The sequence below is a fragment of the Tachypleus tridentatus genome, chromosome 10 (genome assembly GCF_004210375.1).
Source record: "Tachypleus tridentatus isolate NWPU-2018 chromosome 10, ASM421037v1, whole genome shotgun sequence".
In the NCBI taxonomy this organism is placed as follows: Eukaryota; Metazoa; Arthropoda; class Merostomata; order Xiphosura; family Limulidae; genus Tachypleus; species Tachypleus tridentatus.
The window spans coordinates 185,029,770-185,045,410 of record NC_134834.1 but is presented as its reverse complement, the minus strand read 5'-3'; the positions used below and the strand labels follow the sequence as shown (position 1 = coordinate 185,045,410).

At 34.0% G+C, this 15,641-nt stretch overlaps 1 pseudogene across 1 annotated transcript in view; it reads left to right on the top strand.

Moving 5' to 3' along the window:
• LOC143231112 (sodium/calcium exchanger 3-like) overlaps positions 1-15,641 on the top strand; it is a 142,682-nt pseudogene that overhangs the window by 92,060 nt on the left and 34,981 nt on the right. Inside the window, exon 6 of the transcript XR_013016790.1 lies at positions 10,236-10,327. The product of XR_013016790.1 is annotated as a sodium/calcium exchanger 3-like (transcript). The remainder of the gene's footprint in view (positions 1-10,235; positions 10,328-15,641) is intronic.

Genomic DNA, 15,641 nt, shown 5'->3' with positions numbered 1-15,641 from the left:
AGTTTAAAACAATAGTTTTTAATCAAGGAGGAGAAACTATGAAGTTCGACTATCTAAACGGGTTCTCTACCTCAAGAGTGAGTGGCCTCATTTTTAAAACATACTTTACTGTCCGTTGCTCATAGCAACAGCAAAGACCCAGTGCTTATCGCGTGCTAGTGACGTTGGTTTTATGACTATTCTACAATTTTTCTTTGCTCGTGATGAAAACCTTAAATAAAACAGTAGTTTCATAAAGTAATCAACAACAAAACGTGTCACCTGTTTAAACTTCAACAAAATCTCTTACAATAATCGACAACAAAACGTGTCACCTGGTTAAACTTTAACAAAATCTCGTACAATAATCGACAACAAAACGTGTCACTTGGTTAAACTTTAACAAAATCTCGTACAATAATCAACAACAAAACGTGTCTCCTGGTTAAACTTTAACAAAATCTCGTACAATAATCGACAACAAAACGTGTCACCTGGTTAAACTTTAACAAAATCTCTTACAATAATCAACAACAAAACGTGTCACCTGGTTAAACTTTAAAAAATCTCTTACAATAATCAACAACAAAACGTGTCACCTGGTTAAACTTTAACAAAATCTCTTACAATAATCAACAACAAAACGTGTCACCTGGTTAAACTTTAACAAAATCTCGTACAATAATCAACAACAAAACGTGTCACGTGGTTAAACTTTAACAAAATCTCGTACAATAATCAACAACAAAACGTGTCACTTGGTTAAACTTTAACAAAATCTCGTACAATAATCAACAACAAAACGTGTCACTTGGTTAAACTTTAACAAAATCTCTTACAATAATCAACAACAAAACGTGTCACCTGGTTAAACTTTAAAAAATCTCTTACAATAATCAACAACAAAACGTGTCATTTGGTTAAACTTTAACAAAATCTCTTACAATAATCAACAACAAAACGTGTCACCTGGTTAAACTTTAACAAAATCTCGTACAATAATCAACAACAAAACGTGTCACGTGGTTAAACTTTAACAAAATCTCGTACAATAATCAACAACAAAACGTGTCACTTGGTTAAACTTTAACAAAATCTCGTACAATAATCAACAACAAAACGTGTCACTTGGTTAAACTTTAACAAAATCTCGTACAATAATCAACACAATAATCAACAACAAAACGTGTCACTTGGTTAAACTTTAACAAAATCTCGTACAATAATCAACAACAAAACGTGTCTCCTGGTTAAACTTTAACAAAATCTCGTACAATAATCAACAACAAAACGTGTCACCTGGTTAAACTTTAACAAAATCTCTTACACTAAGTAACAACAAAACGTGTCACCTGGTTAAACTTTAACAAAATCTCGTACAATAATCAACAACAAAACGTGTCACTTGGTTAAACTTTAACAAAATCTCGTACAATAATCAACAACAAAACGTGTCACTTGGTTAAACTTTAACAAAATCTCGTACAATAATCAACAACAAAACGTGTCTCCTGGTTAAACTTTAACAAAATCTCGTACAATAATCAACAACAAAACGTGTCACCTGGTTAAACTTTAACAAAATCTCTTACACTAAGTAACAACAAAACGTGTCACCTGGTTAAACTTTAACAAAATCTCTTACACTAAGTAACAACAAAACGTGTCACCTGGTTAAACTTTAACAAAATCTCGTACAATAATCAACAAAACGTGTCACGTGGTTAAACTTTAAATAAGTCTTTTACACTAAATAACAACAAAACGTGTCACCTGGTTAAACGTTAAATAAATCTCTTACACTAAATAACAACAAAACATGTCACTTGGTTAAACTTTAACAAAATCTCGTACAATAATCAACAACAAAACGTGTCACCTGGTTAAACTTTAACAAAATCTCGTACAATAATCAACAACAAAACGTGTCACGTGGTTAAACTTTAACAAAATCTCGTACAATAATCAACAACAAATCGTGTCTCCTGGTTAAACTTTAACAAAATCTCGTACAATAATCAACAACAAAACGTGTCACGTGGTTAAACCTTAACAAAATCTCGTACAATAATCAACAACAAAACGCGTCACCTGGTTAAACTTTAACAAAATCCCTTACACTAAATAACAACAAAACGCGTCACGTGTTTACACGCTAACAAACTTAATACGTGAAATAGGCACTGTTCAAGCACTTCTTATGTTACCTCGTCATAAAATACAAAGCGACCTTTTTAAACAGTAAAAAATACTAGCTGATGCACGCGCTCGATACACGTGAAATCTCCTGAAGTCAACTCTCCCCCTCCCTGTGGGTCTTAAGGCTTGTTGATAATCTAGCCAATGCTGAAGAAATTCGTAATATCGAAATGCATTCTCAAGACGGCTGGTTAACCTAAAGATGATCTAAGAAGGTCGAAACATTGTTCTGTGTGTTTGTTTTTGAATTTCGCACAAAGCTATCGAGGGCTATCTGTGCTAGCCGTTCCTAATTTAGCAGTGTAAGACTAGAGGGAAGGTAGCTAGTCATCACCACCCACCGCCAACTCTTGGGCTACTCTTTTACCAAAGAATAGTGGGATTGACCGTAACATTATAAAGCCCCCACGGGTGAAAGGGCGAGCATGTTTGGCGCGACGGGGATACGAACCCGCAACCCTCAGATTACGAGTCGCACGCCTTAACACGCTTGGCCATGCCGGGCCACATTGTTCTGTACTTTGCTTTATTTAAAGTTTTAATACCTAAACCAGTCGTTTTAAAAATTCAATCTCGCCAATGGTTTACCAGTTGCAAACGGACGTATCCACATGCACCTTTTTGGTTTATATAACGGTTTAGATTTGTTTGATTTGGCCGTAACCATGACAACCACTATAAGTCTAATAACAAACCATCCAACCCCGTTATTTGCTTTTTCAAGAAATGTTTGCTGATACTCACCTCAGCTTCCGAACAGCTTTGAACGATTTTCTTTTCAGTGTAAAGTGTTTTATTTTCGGTAATGAAAGCTAAATATATTCATCATTTCCAGATCTTCAAAATGTAACTGCTCAGAGTAAACGTACTTCACGTTTCTAAAACTAACGCAAGAAACTGAAATTACAACTTTAATGTTTGTTTTTATAATGAATATAGTTAATCACCGAGGTAGATCAATTTTAGGAACTGTTTATTTGGGGAGCTTTGCGTTTGAATTATGGCCAAGCGCGTTAAGGCGTGCGACACGTAATCCGAGGGTCGCGAGTTCGCGCCCGCGTCGCGCCAAACATGTTCGCCCTCCAACTATTCCTTGGTAAAAGAGTAGCCCAAGAGTTGGCGGTGGGTGCTGATGACTAGCTGCCTTCCCTCTAGTCTTACACTGCTAAATTAGGGACGGCTAGCACAGATAGCCCTCGAGTAGCTTTGTGCGAAATTCCAAAACAAACAAACAAACAAACGTTTGAATTTCGCTCAAAACTACACGAGGGCTATCTGCGCTAGCCGTCCCTAATTTAGCAGTGTAAGACTAGAGGATTTGTTTGTTTTTGAATTTCGCGCAAAGCTACACGAGGGCTATCTGCGCTAGCCGTCCATAATTTAGCAGTGTAAGACCAGAGGGAAAGCAGCTAGTCATCACCACTCACCACCATTTCTTGGGCTACTCTTTTACCAACGAATAGTGGGATTGACCGTCACATTATAATGCCCCCAAGGCTGAAAGGGCGAGCATGTTTGGTGTGACCGAGATTCGAACCACGACCCTCAGATTACGAGTCCAACGCCTTAACCCACCTGGCCGTGCCGGGCCTATTTGTGGAGCTGTCTTTAAAAACGAGAAACAATTCCTTATTTAATTTGGAAATCTCTTCCCGGAGAAAGAATGTATAACTGTAATCTATCTGTAATAAAACTATTCACAATGTATAAGAAGCCTTATTTGTTAAAAACCAAGATTCGATATCCGTGGTGTGTAGAGCTCACGTGCCCATTGTGTAATTTTGTTTTTAACAACAAACAAGGGCACTGGGGTCAATTTTATTTCTGTTAGTACCTGACTTTGATACATATTTTTCCCTTGCTTTCATACATAAGTTATGAAACTTACTCGAAATGTTTTCTTTGACTAAGAAAAGTGATGCACTTTTTGAGGTTATTTGAAAATTTGTGGTAATTAAGTTTGTGATATCCAAAAGTAAGGTGGTGTTTTTGTGCCAGAAACAGTAAGATTGTCTTGATTGTTTTAGAGCAAAGCCATATTGGACTATCTGTTTCGTCCAATACGTGTAAATTCGTAGGCTTACAGCTATCCACGTATGGTCAAACAACAAGGACTAGTTTAAGTCTTCCAGGACAAGTAGTCCTTATACGAGGGATAAATCATCCATTTCTTGAGATTGTTGAGAAAATATTAGTGATTACAGATATAATTTTGTTCTTACTAAAGTGTTTATAGTTTAAAGGGTTAAGAAACTGTTTTATCAATAGATGTTTTAGAGCACAGTTTTATAAATTAATGATTTTTGTCGAGGAATTGTAAATTGCTGATCGATTTTGTTTCTTTCGAAACGTTTCAACTTCCATTGTGTTGGTCGTATAAAGGATGTGTCACTCTGGGTTATCTGTTTCATTTTCCTGGCTATTATGATTAACCCACCACACATTCAGAGCTATTGAAGACGTCTGAAACACGAATACTGGGATAAAGCTATGTTAAAGCTGTCATAGACAGACAGACAAACAACCCTGTTTACAATCGTTGATAACGGCACGTCCTCATCTCAAGCTCGTGTGTTGGTGACACTTTGAAGATTATAAAACACGTCGGTTGTTTGTTAGTTTCTTGAACTTCTCACAAAGCTATTTCGATGGCTATATGCGCGAGCCATTTCTAATTTAGAACTGATACAATAGAGGGAAAGCAGCTAGCTATGCCAACACTACCAAACGTTTTCTCTTGGACTACTTGGTCTTTACCAACTGATGCTGGGATTGACCATAACATTACAACTAAAGATGTAGTGATATTTTTAGTGCCGTAAATTCTAACCAGCCCGGCATGGCCAGGTGGTTAAGGCGCTTGACTCGTAATCTGAGGGTTGCGGGTTCGAATCCCCATCGCGCCAAACATGCTCGCCTTTTCAGCCGTGGGGGCTTTATAAAGTTACGGTCAATCCCATTATTCGTTGATAAAAGAGTAGCCCAAGAGTTGACGGTGGATGGTGATGGCCAGCTGTCTTCCCTCTAGTCTTACACTGCTAAATTAGGGACGGCTAGCGCAGACAGCCCTGATGTAGCTTGAGGCGAAATTCGACAAACAAATTCTAACTAAATGTGAATAAATTTCACATACTTGGATTACACGTGAGCATAGTGGCTGCATTTCAAACATTTATTTATGTATTTTAATTAGTATGACCTAACATCACACACTACAACTTACCAAAATACAATTCCGAAGGTTATATAGTATCATAAAATACACCATATTATTTTGTGTGTTTTTTAATTCTTAGGTCATCATTTTAAACACATAAATGCTTCAATTTTTTTCACATAAAGAATTTCGAACGTACATAGTTAATATAAACATCTACAATTTAACTTTAATTTACGAACATATCTATATATGAACTTATTTTAACTACAAAAAAAAAAGTGATAGATAGGTATCCTGGTTCCCTCTTGTCCCCACTACACCACTGATTATAATACCCCCACGGCTGAAAAGGAATGAACACATTCTATGACGGGTTTCGATCTAGCGGGCTGAAGGTTATGACTTAGCATTTAAACTGTTAGGCATAGTTTACATTACTGTACACTGTTATGTTATACCTAATTTTCTTCATTACCAAAAAACGATAAAAAGACGTAAGTCCCGGAAACCGTTACCATGGCTAGTGTTAAAATATTAAGATTTAGGTTATAGACGCATATACTGTAAAACAGTAACTTTAAAGAAAACTAACATAGTTGATTTAAGTTTTTTTCTGTTATGTGGGATCGATCGTTGCGTTACATCACCTTCACGGCTGAAAGGGGCGACCACCTACGATGACTGGTTATAAATCGCACTAACCATCAGCCAGTCAGTACCAGACTCTTAAACTAGATCGTTAGAGAAAGCTGATATTTCTACATCATATGATCCTATTCTGAGGTCTTTCACTATTTCATACACGTCTGGACTATTGTTTTCATGGACTATTTTCTGTCCAAGACAATTTACTACATTGTATTTCTACATCATATGATCCTATTCTGAGGTCTTTCACTATTTCATACACGTCTGGACTATTGTTTTCATGGACTATTTTCTGTCCAAGACAATTTACTACATTGTATTTCTACATCATATGATCCTATTCTGAGGTCTTTCACTATTTCATACACGTCTGGACTATTTGTTTTCATGGACTATTTTCTGTCCAAGACAATTTACTGCATTGGCTTTCTTTCTCTGCCTATTCAATATCATACTCGATGTTACAGGAAACAGTGGTCTTACATACTGCATCTGTCTTTGTGAACAGACCTCACACAAGGTTTTCTTATAACTTTACCATACTGAATCTGGGATTACACACCATTCTGCCATATCAAAACAGTCATTCAACAGAGAGAGAGAGAAACAACTGCTTTTAAATTGAGATTAAGGTTCATAAAATACTGCCATTTAAGTACGAACTAGAGTTTGTGGTTTGTTTTTTAGAACAGAACACTCAAGGAGTGTTTCGTATTTTACGGAAGACGTATTTTCAAAATACGGAAAAACATTCAGCAGTTCGATATTGGGCTGTGAAGACTCATGTAACAGTTCCTGTTACCAGTTCTACATTTGTTCGTGAAAAACACGAGCTAGACAAGTAGTCAGATAGCAAGCCAAGCACAATTTCAGAAACTGTTCGAGCGGCCATAAAAAAATAGTAGAATATTGAATATAAATTTAAAATTACACTATTTACAAGAATGACGTCAGCATGACTTTTCACTGTTTATGGCGGTCATTATTTTGTAGTATTGTTTCAGCTGATGAGAATTCACATCCACTCTTTCTTCTTTCAGCTTGAATGATTTTAATGTATTTTAACCTACTCTTAACTGGTGCGTTTTTGGATTCTCTTGTTTTGTCTTTAGCTGGTGTAATTTAAAACCTATCTTCAGTTCTATTGTGTCAGTGGTGTATAGTTTTTGTTTTCATTATTAATATCCAAATCATTTGTTAATTGAAATACATCACCTGAGTAAAGTGTTGTGTTAAAGATTTTCTTGTTTTTTTAAATATGATGTAGGCTTATGTTAGAACAGCATAGGTAACAACTGCTTTTTATCACTTTCCTCTAACGTTAAACTCCTTCATTTGTCTGTCCTTTTCATGAGTGATGTAGTTTATTGTCTTTCTCGAACATAATTATTGTATGAAAGTTGTGGTCAAGTGAGCCCCATGCAAACTGTAATAAATGTGTATTGAATTTTACGTAAAAACAAACGATTTCATTTCTACTTCTATGAACGGTCAAATGTGTGTTCTGATGATGCTTCAGACAAGTGATATAAACAAAATGTTTTTTTACAGTAATGATAAGTGCAGTTTCTCCTGGCTAGGACGATCCTTTTAATACTGTTTACCATTTACTGGCTTCGCTTTACGTGTAAATTGTAATCAATTATCCCTATCTTCAATAAAATATTCCTGTAAAACAGTTTAGATTATGCACTATTTCATTAAAGACTCTTCATAGACTCGGCTGCAGATCTCATGGCTCAAAATTCTAAAAACCTGGTTTGGATGCCTGTGACGGATACAGAACAGAAGGTAGCCTTTGTGGGTAGCTTTGTGCTTGACAACAAATAATTCAAATAAAATCTTTAGTAAAACCTTCCCAGTAAAGGACTTGGTTTCATCCTTTCCTCAATACAGGATTTCTAGAAAAGTAATTGATTCAATTTATTCTTCTCTAAAGGATTTCTAGAAAAAACTTCATTTGGTCTTCATTAAAAATTTTTCCCAAAGAAGACTTGATGGGATTCTTTATTTACTAAAGGATTCCTAAAAGAGGAATTGGTTTAATCTGTTCTTCACTAAAAGAGTTCTAGAAAAAGGACTTAGTTTGATTTCTTCCTTAACTAAAGAAGTCCTAGAAAAGGACTTGGTTGGATCCTTTCTTCAATAAAAAATTCCCAGAAAAGGACTTGAATTGATTCTTTCTTTACTAAAGGATTCCAAAAATCATATTTGTTTTATTCATTCCTGTCTTTGTTATACAGTTTAGAAAATGTCTTAGTGGTCAAAATATGATCTTTCAAATACTGTGTAAAAACATTATTAAAAACAACGCAACCTGTGTATGAAACAACACTACAAACAACACAACCTGTGTATGAAGCAATACTGATTTAAGATAGAGATGATACAACCTGTGTATGAATGGCTACAACATTGATTTAAGATAGAAACAATACAACCTATGTATGAATGACTACAACACTGATTTAAGGTAGGAACAACACAACCTGTGTATGAATGGCAACAACACTGATTAAGATAAACAACACAACTTGTGTATGAATGACTACAACACTGAAAAGATAGAAACAACACAATCTGTGTATGAATGACTACAACACTGAAAAGATAGAAACAACACAATCTGTGTATGAATGGCTACAACATTGATTTAAGATAGAAACAATACAACCTGTGTATGAATGACTACAACATTGATTTAAGATAGAAACAATACAACCTGTGTATGAATGACTACAACACTGATTTAAGGTAGGAACAATACAATCTGTGTATGAATGACTACAACACTGATTAAGATAGAAACAACACAAATTGTGTATGAATCGCTACAACACTGATTAAGATAGAAACAACACAACCTGTGTATGAATGACTACAACACTCATTTAAGATAGAAACAACAACCTGTGTATGAATGGCTACAACACTGATTAAGATAGAAACAACACAAACTGTGTATGAATGACTACAACACTGATTTAAGATAGAAACAACACAACTTGTCTATGAATTACTACAATAATGATCAAGATAGAAACAACACAACCTGTGTATTAATGGCTACAGCAAGGTTTAAGACAGAAGCAATAAAATAATTGTGAGTTTGTAAAACAGAACACAAAACAAAATGTTGGCTGATGCACAATATACATACAAATTACAATAGTGCATTGTTCTAATATTATTTGTATATATATATTGTGCAGTAACCAACATTTTTGTGCGTTCTGTTGTACAAACCCACAATAATTTTATTGCTTCTATCATAAACCTGTAACAATAAAGAAATACATGTACACGCTTTGTGTTTTCTAACAATGCAAATAAGGATAGGTTTACAATGGAATTTTGAGTTGTTAGAAAACTCAAAACGTGTACGTTTTCTTTATTGTTACAGCAAGCCAATTGTTTTACATTTCACAATAGCTTGTTTGTAGACACTGTTTGTGTTTTCATGTTTACATTAATTTACAGTTTTTATAGAGTAATTCTGATTCATCGATGAATTTTAACTTTTGTCGATCATATTCTATGTATATATTATTTTCTGTAATTTAGTAGATATATTTTTTTAAACTGCATTATTCTTGGAAGTTGAAAATACATTTTCATGAGACCCTTAGACAACGGAAAACATTTCTATCTATAATGCGTTTCAGGATATTTTTAACTTGGAAAAATAATTTTATTCTAAATAACATCAAGCATTTTAAATTATGTCGTTATTGTTAAGCAGAAAGATACACAATGCCCCTAGTGGCACAAAAAACGGGTTTCGAATCACATGGTGGGCAGAGCGCAGGTAATCCAGTGTGTGGCTTTGTGCTGAACTGTAAACAAAGATACGCAATGGGCTATTTCTGCTGTACCACCACGAATATCGAAACCCTGTTTCTAGCGTTGTGAATTCTTACCCTTACTGGCAAGTCAGAAAAAAATTATGTTCGTTAGCTTTTAATTCTGATACAAACTTACTGTTTTACTGACAATGTGTACGTTATACTAAATTGATTTTTGGAAGCTCACCACGTCGTTATAGTCCATGTCGCTACGTCCGTTCACTCTACTTGACATGTGAAGTTTTAATATCAGTGATCAAACCGATATTAAGTGTATAAAGTTTCAATAAAAATGTGATTTGTTTCAAAATTTGTAGTAATTAGTTACAGACATAGCTTGTACTTGTAAATATAAAACTACAAGTGAATTCTTGATGTCATTGACATGTGACCTGATGTTTCAGGAAAGACATCCCGATACACATCATTGACAACGAAAGCTACGAGAAGGATGTGGTGTTTTACGTGGAGCTTGGAGACCCAAAACTTGAAGAAGGTATTAAGTCTTTGAAAAATAACACAAGTCATTAAAAATATTCAGCCAATCACTAACAAATAGTCACCAAAAATTAATTGGCTAGTCAGTAATATATAGTTATTAAAAATATTCAACTAGTCACTAACATGTAATCACCAGATATTCAATTAGTCACTCAGAAATATTCAGCTAGTTTCTAACACGTAGTCACTAAAAGTATTGAACTGGTCATTGACTTGTAGTGACCAAAAATATTCAATTAAGCACTAACATGTAGTCATAAAAAATATTCAATGAGCGACTAAAATGTATCCACCAAGGATATTCATTCAGCTAGTCTCTCTCACGTTTTCACTGAAGAAACTCGACGTAGACATTTAATATCGTATTTATAAGAACATATTAAAACTTAATAGTTGTTTCTACTTCAAATACATTCAGTTATTTCTTAAAGTTAATGTTATTCAAGAAGAGAAAAACAAAATTCTTCAAACTGTTTATGCGATAACTAGAATTCCAGGTTCGAGTTCATACACAGTAAAATAATATATTACTGTTCTTGTGAGTCCCAAAACGTTGGTGTATAAAGTACTGTGTTGGTGTTGTGAGTTTTGAAATATAGTGGAGGATGAATATTTGTAATCTTAGGTTTAAAATTTATTTACCTTTTATAACAAAACGTTTCCTAGAAAGCATGTTTCTGTACAAATATAACAGGTTTTTTCACTCTCAGTCCTAGATATGAAATAAATCATGTTAGATGAAACCACAATATTTATAAATATCACAAAATAGTGAAAGGGGTCCTTAGTACTGTCAAATTTATTCTAGAAAACGCAGAGAATACAGATGCTAGACGGATTACCTATCAATCATTATGTTTTGTCCCAGCGTTTCTCACATTTAGCATGGCTTGCCAAAAATATTGACCAGTTGTTGTTTCAGACCACAAAGAACGAAGCCTACACTAAGGTGTATTGATCGAGTTTTCAGAGGTGAATAACCTCTTCTCTTGTCATATGTATGTATTTATTTGGTTAAAATATAGTCATGAAAGTTATTCAGCTAGTCATTAACACGTAGTTTTCAAAAATATTCAGCTAGTCATTAACACGTAGTTTTAAAAATATTCAGCTAGTCGCTAACACGTAGATTTAAAAATATTCAGCTAGTTGCTAACACGTAGTTTTAAAAAATATTCAGCTAGTCATTAACATGTAGATTTAAAAATATTCAGCTAGTTATGGGTGTTATAAAAGCGAGAATGTGAGAAGTCGAGGTGCTCAAAGATATCAGAATATGACATGATACGATTCTCTCCTCAGAGACGTGCTCTGATTGTCTCAAACACTTTTACATCGTTCACTCTCATTATAAAATATTTATAATTTTACGTCAGACTCTAGCTTTTCATAGGATACAAGAAACTTTTTAATCCTAAAGCCGTAACTTTTACATTCCCTAAAACTTTGGTAAAAGTCTGTTAAACGCAAGAAAATCTATTGTGTTTGCAGGGTTTTTTCTACGGTGAACAGTAGGATTTCCGTGCATGACCCAACTATTTAACAGGAGAAAGTCCTTGTGATATATTGATGTTATACGTAAATTGTATGGTTATTATTCTTGTTCGTCTATTGATATTGTAATATTGTGGTTCATGGATATAACAATTCTGTAAAGATATCTTATACATATTGTATACTTGTTATTATTGTTCATATTAATATTTTGGCAACTTAATATTTCTGTTTGTCTAATAATTAATCAAAAACAGATTAACACGTTTCACCAAGAGTTCCAGTACAATAAACATCATACCATCTTCAAGTTAGAGCAAAGCTTCGTTTTCTAAATTTAAGAATCGAGTTTAATATCTGAAAATGGATCTATTCAGTATCATCATAGTTACGTAGTCCGTTTAAGCCAAGAGACAGAGCAAAAATACAAAATATAGTGTTTAGAATTTTTCCATAAAGCTAATAAAAATGCTATCAGCGTTAGCGGATCTTAATTTTGAACAGGTATACTAGAAAGAAGACATCTAGCTATTCAACAGCATCCACCACCAACTTTCAGACTATTTTAATCGAATACTGAGATTTGACTATAACTTTTATAACACACTCACAGTCCGAAAGTGTGGGGAGTAATTGTGCAAGAATGGACACACACCATGGATCCTCGGGTTTACAGTCTTACTTATTGTAATGTCACGCCTGGCCCGTAATTTTGAATGACTTTAACGATAGAAAAAATAACTTTTGTTCGAAACTGTTAGATAAAACAGTAAGTACACTGTTCGAAACTGTTAGATAAAACAGTAAGTACACTGTTCGAAACTGTTAGATAAAACAGTAAGTACACTGTTCGAAACTGTTAGATAAAACAGTAAGTACACTGTTCGAAACTGTTAGATAAAACAGTAAGTACACTGTTCGAAACTGTTAGATAAAACAGTAAAGTACACTGTTCGAAACTGTTAGATAAAACAGTAAGTTCACGCAAGATTTCAAATGTGTTAAGTAAAGAGTTTTAAATTTTACAACATTATTTGGTTACTTGGTATTTGCCGGTGGTTACTTGGTATTCTTTGTTTTCTTTCAGATATTTTAGAGGTTGGTCCAAAAAATCTACTTTTCTATTTCACACTTTAATAATTAACTAACTAAGGAAATACAACTATACAGTTTTCAACATCTTGTAGTCCAACTCAAACAGTTTGTATTGTTTTTATATAATTTCTCATTTCATTTAGTAGTGTTAACCCGTAAAATAGGAACCGTGAAATAAAAGGTTCATTGTTTTCCTTGACTTGCAGAGACCAAGTCAGTGCCTGCAGTACAGCGTAATTATAGACGCCAGTACAGGAAAGAAATATGAGGGTATGTTAAGGATATCGTGTATCACACGTATTTAGCAAACATCACGCAGCTAAAGATCAGGATAACGGACGCCATCGCCACTGTAACTTTGAAAATGTTAGACGTGCTGAGAGTCACTAATGGTGTACAAGTAGAAGTCTAGTGACATTTCGATAAAAAAACTTTCTGGCTTTGGCAACAAGATGTTTAAAACTCCACGATTGTATTTCTTTAGTTAGTTCATTATTAAATCTTACAATAGGAAATATAATTTGGATCACCCCGTATTTAATAAGTTCATTTACTTAAAGGTGAAATCCAAAAATATTAGTTTCTTATGACCAAATATTTATTACTTTTGTGTCTCAGCTTCGCAGAACTGTCTATAGATTTAGAAGTATAATAGAAGTTATAATATTATTCCAAAATAAATTATTTGTGTTATTAGTTTGGATATTGAATTCTAGATTTGTTAAATGTAGTTTTATATAAGACTTCTATTGTTATACAAGAGGACTATTGTTACATAAAAATACTATTGTTATATGATACATGAGACATGTTATATTAATTAAAGAGTATTGTCAGAAGTATCCAATTAGGCTTCTATTTTTAACAATAATTTTCTATTAAGGTTTTTCTGCTGTATTTTACCATTTTTTCTAAATTTTATAATGATGCTACAATCTCGTACTTTGCCATCAATTGAAGTTAAAGTTGAATAGACATCAATGAAAAAATAACCAACAATTGGAAAAAAACTTATAACAAAACACAACATTCCAGTAAACACCAAATGTATTCAAAAACGAGGTACAAAACTAAAGTCCATACAATGTAAAAACTACACCGACAAACACAACACCAACAATATTTATAAAGTACAATGCAACAACTGCCACGACTTTTATTTGGAGAAACAAGCAGAAAATGGAAACTAGATTTAAAGAACAAAAATAAAACCTTCACACGTTTTTGAAAACTGCAAATCAAATAAACACAACATAACCACAGAAAACACCAAGATATTCAGTAGGGAAACAAATATAAACAAACGGAAAATCAAAGAAGCCCTACTTATACAGCAACTAAAACCAAAATTAAACCAATATAAAGGAAATACTTCATACTTATACTAATTAATAACCTAACATTCACCTGCAACGCCCCCTATAATCACGTACACGTTTATAATCTTGTCCCAAGGACATGTGTCCGGCAACGATCAGTTGCAAACTTTTTGTTAACATGAAGGTGACCTAAGAAGGTCGAAACGTTGTTCTCTGCTTTATTTTTATAAAAATGTTAATACCCATACCAACCGTCTGGAGATATAATGAACTAATGTCTTCTGGTTAGCAAACAATGAAAATAGTCAACGTTAAAACTATGTTATAAGCTGGTATTCAAAACTGGTATTTCTGAAATATGATGCATTTAAAATCATATTTACATTTTCTTATTTCAATTCACAAACGTCAATTCTATTTAAGGCTCATAAGTGACAAGGTAAAACACCACGTGAGAACCAGTCTTTGATTTAAGACTAATAGATGATAAGGTAAAACACCAGGTGAGACCCAGTCTTTGATTTAAGACTAATAGATGATAAGGTTAAACACCAGGTGAGACCCAGTCTTTGATTTAAGACTAATAGATGATAAGGTGAAACACCAGGTGAGACCCAGTCTTTGATTTAAGACTAATAGATGATAAGGTTAAACACCAGGTGAGACCCATTCTTTGATTTAAGACTAATAGATGATAAGGTGAAACACCAGGTGAGACCCATTCTTTGATTTAAGACTAATAGATGATAAGGTAAAACACCAGGTGAGAACCAGTCTTTGATTTAAGACTAATAGATGATAAGGTAAAACACCAGGTGAGACCCAGTCTTTGATTTAAGACTAATAGATGATAAGGTTAAACACCAGGTGAGACCCAGTCTTTGATTTAAGACTAATAGATGATAAGGTAAAACACCAGGTGAGACCCAGTCTTTGATTTAAGACTAATAGGTGATAAGGTTAAACACCAGGTGAGACCCATTCTTTGATTTAAGACTAATAGATGATAAGGTTAAACACCAGGTGAGACCCAGTCTTTGATTTAAGACTAATAGATGATAAGGTAAAACACCAGGTGAGACCCAGTCTTTGATTTAAGACTAATAGATGATAAGGTAAAACACCAGGTGAGACCCAGTCTTTGATTTAAGACTAATAGATGATAAGGTGAAACACCAGGTGAGAACCAGTCTTTGATTTAAGACTAATAGATGATAAGGTAAAACACCAGGTGAGACCCAGTCTTTGATTTAAGACTAATAGATGATAAGGTAAAACACCAGGTGAGACCCAGTCTTTGATTTAAGACTAATAGATGATAAGGTGAAACACCAGGTGAGAACCAGTCTTTGATTTAAGACTAATAGATGATAAGGTAAAACACCAGGTGAGACTTAGTCT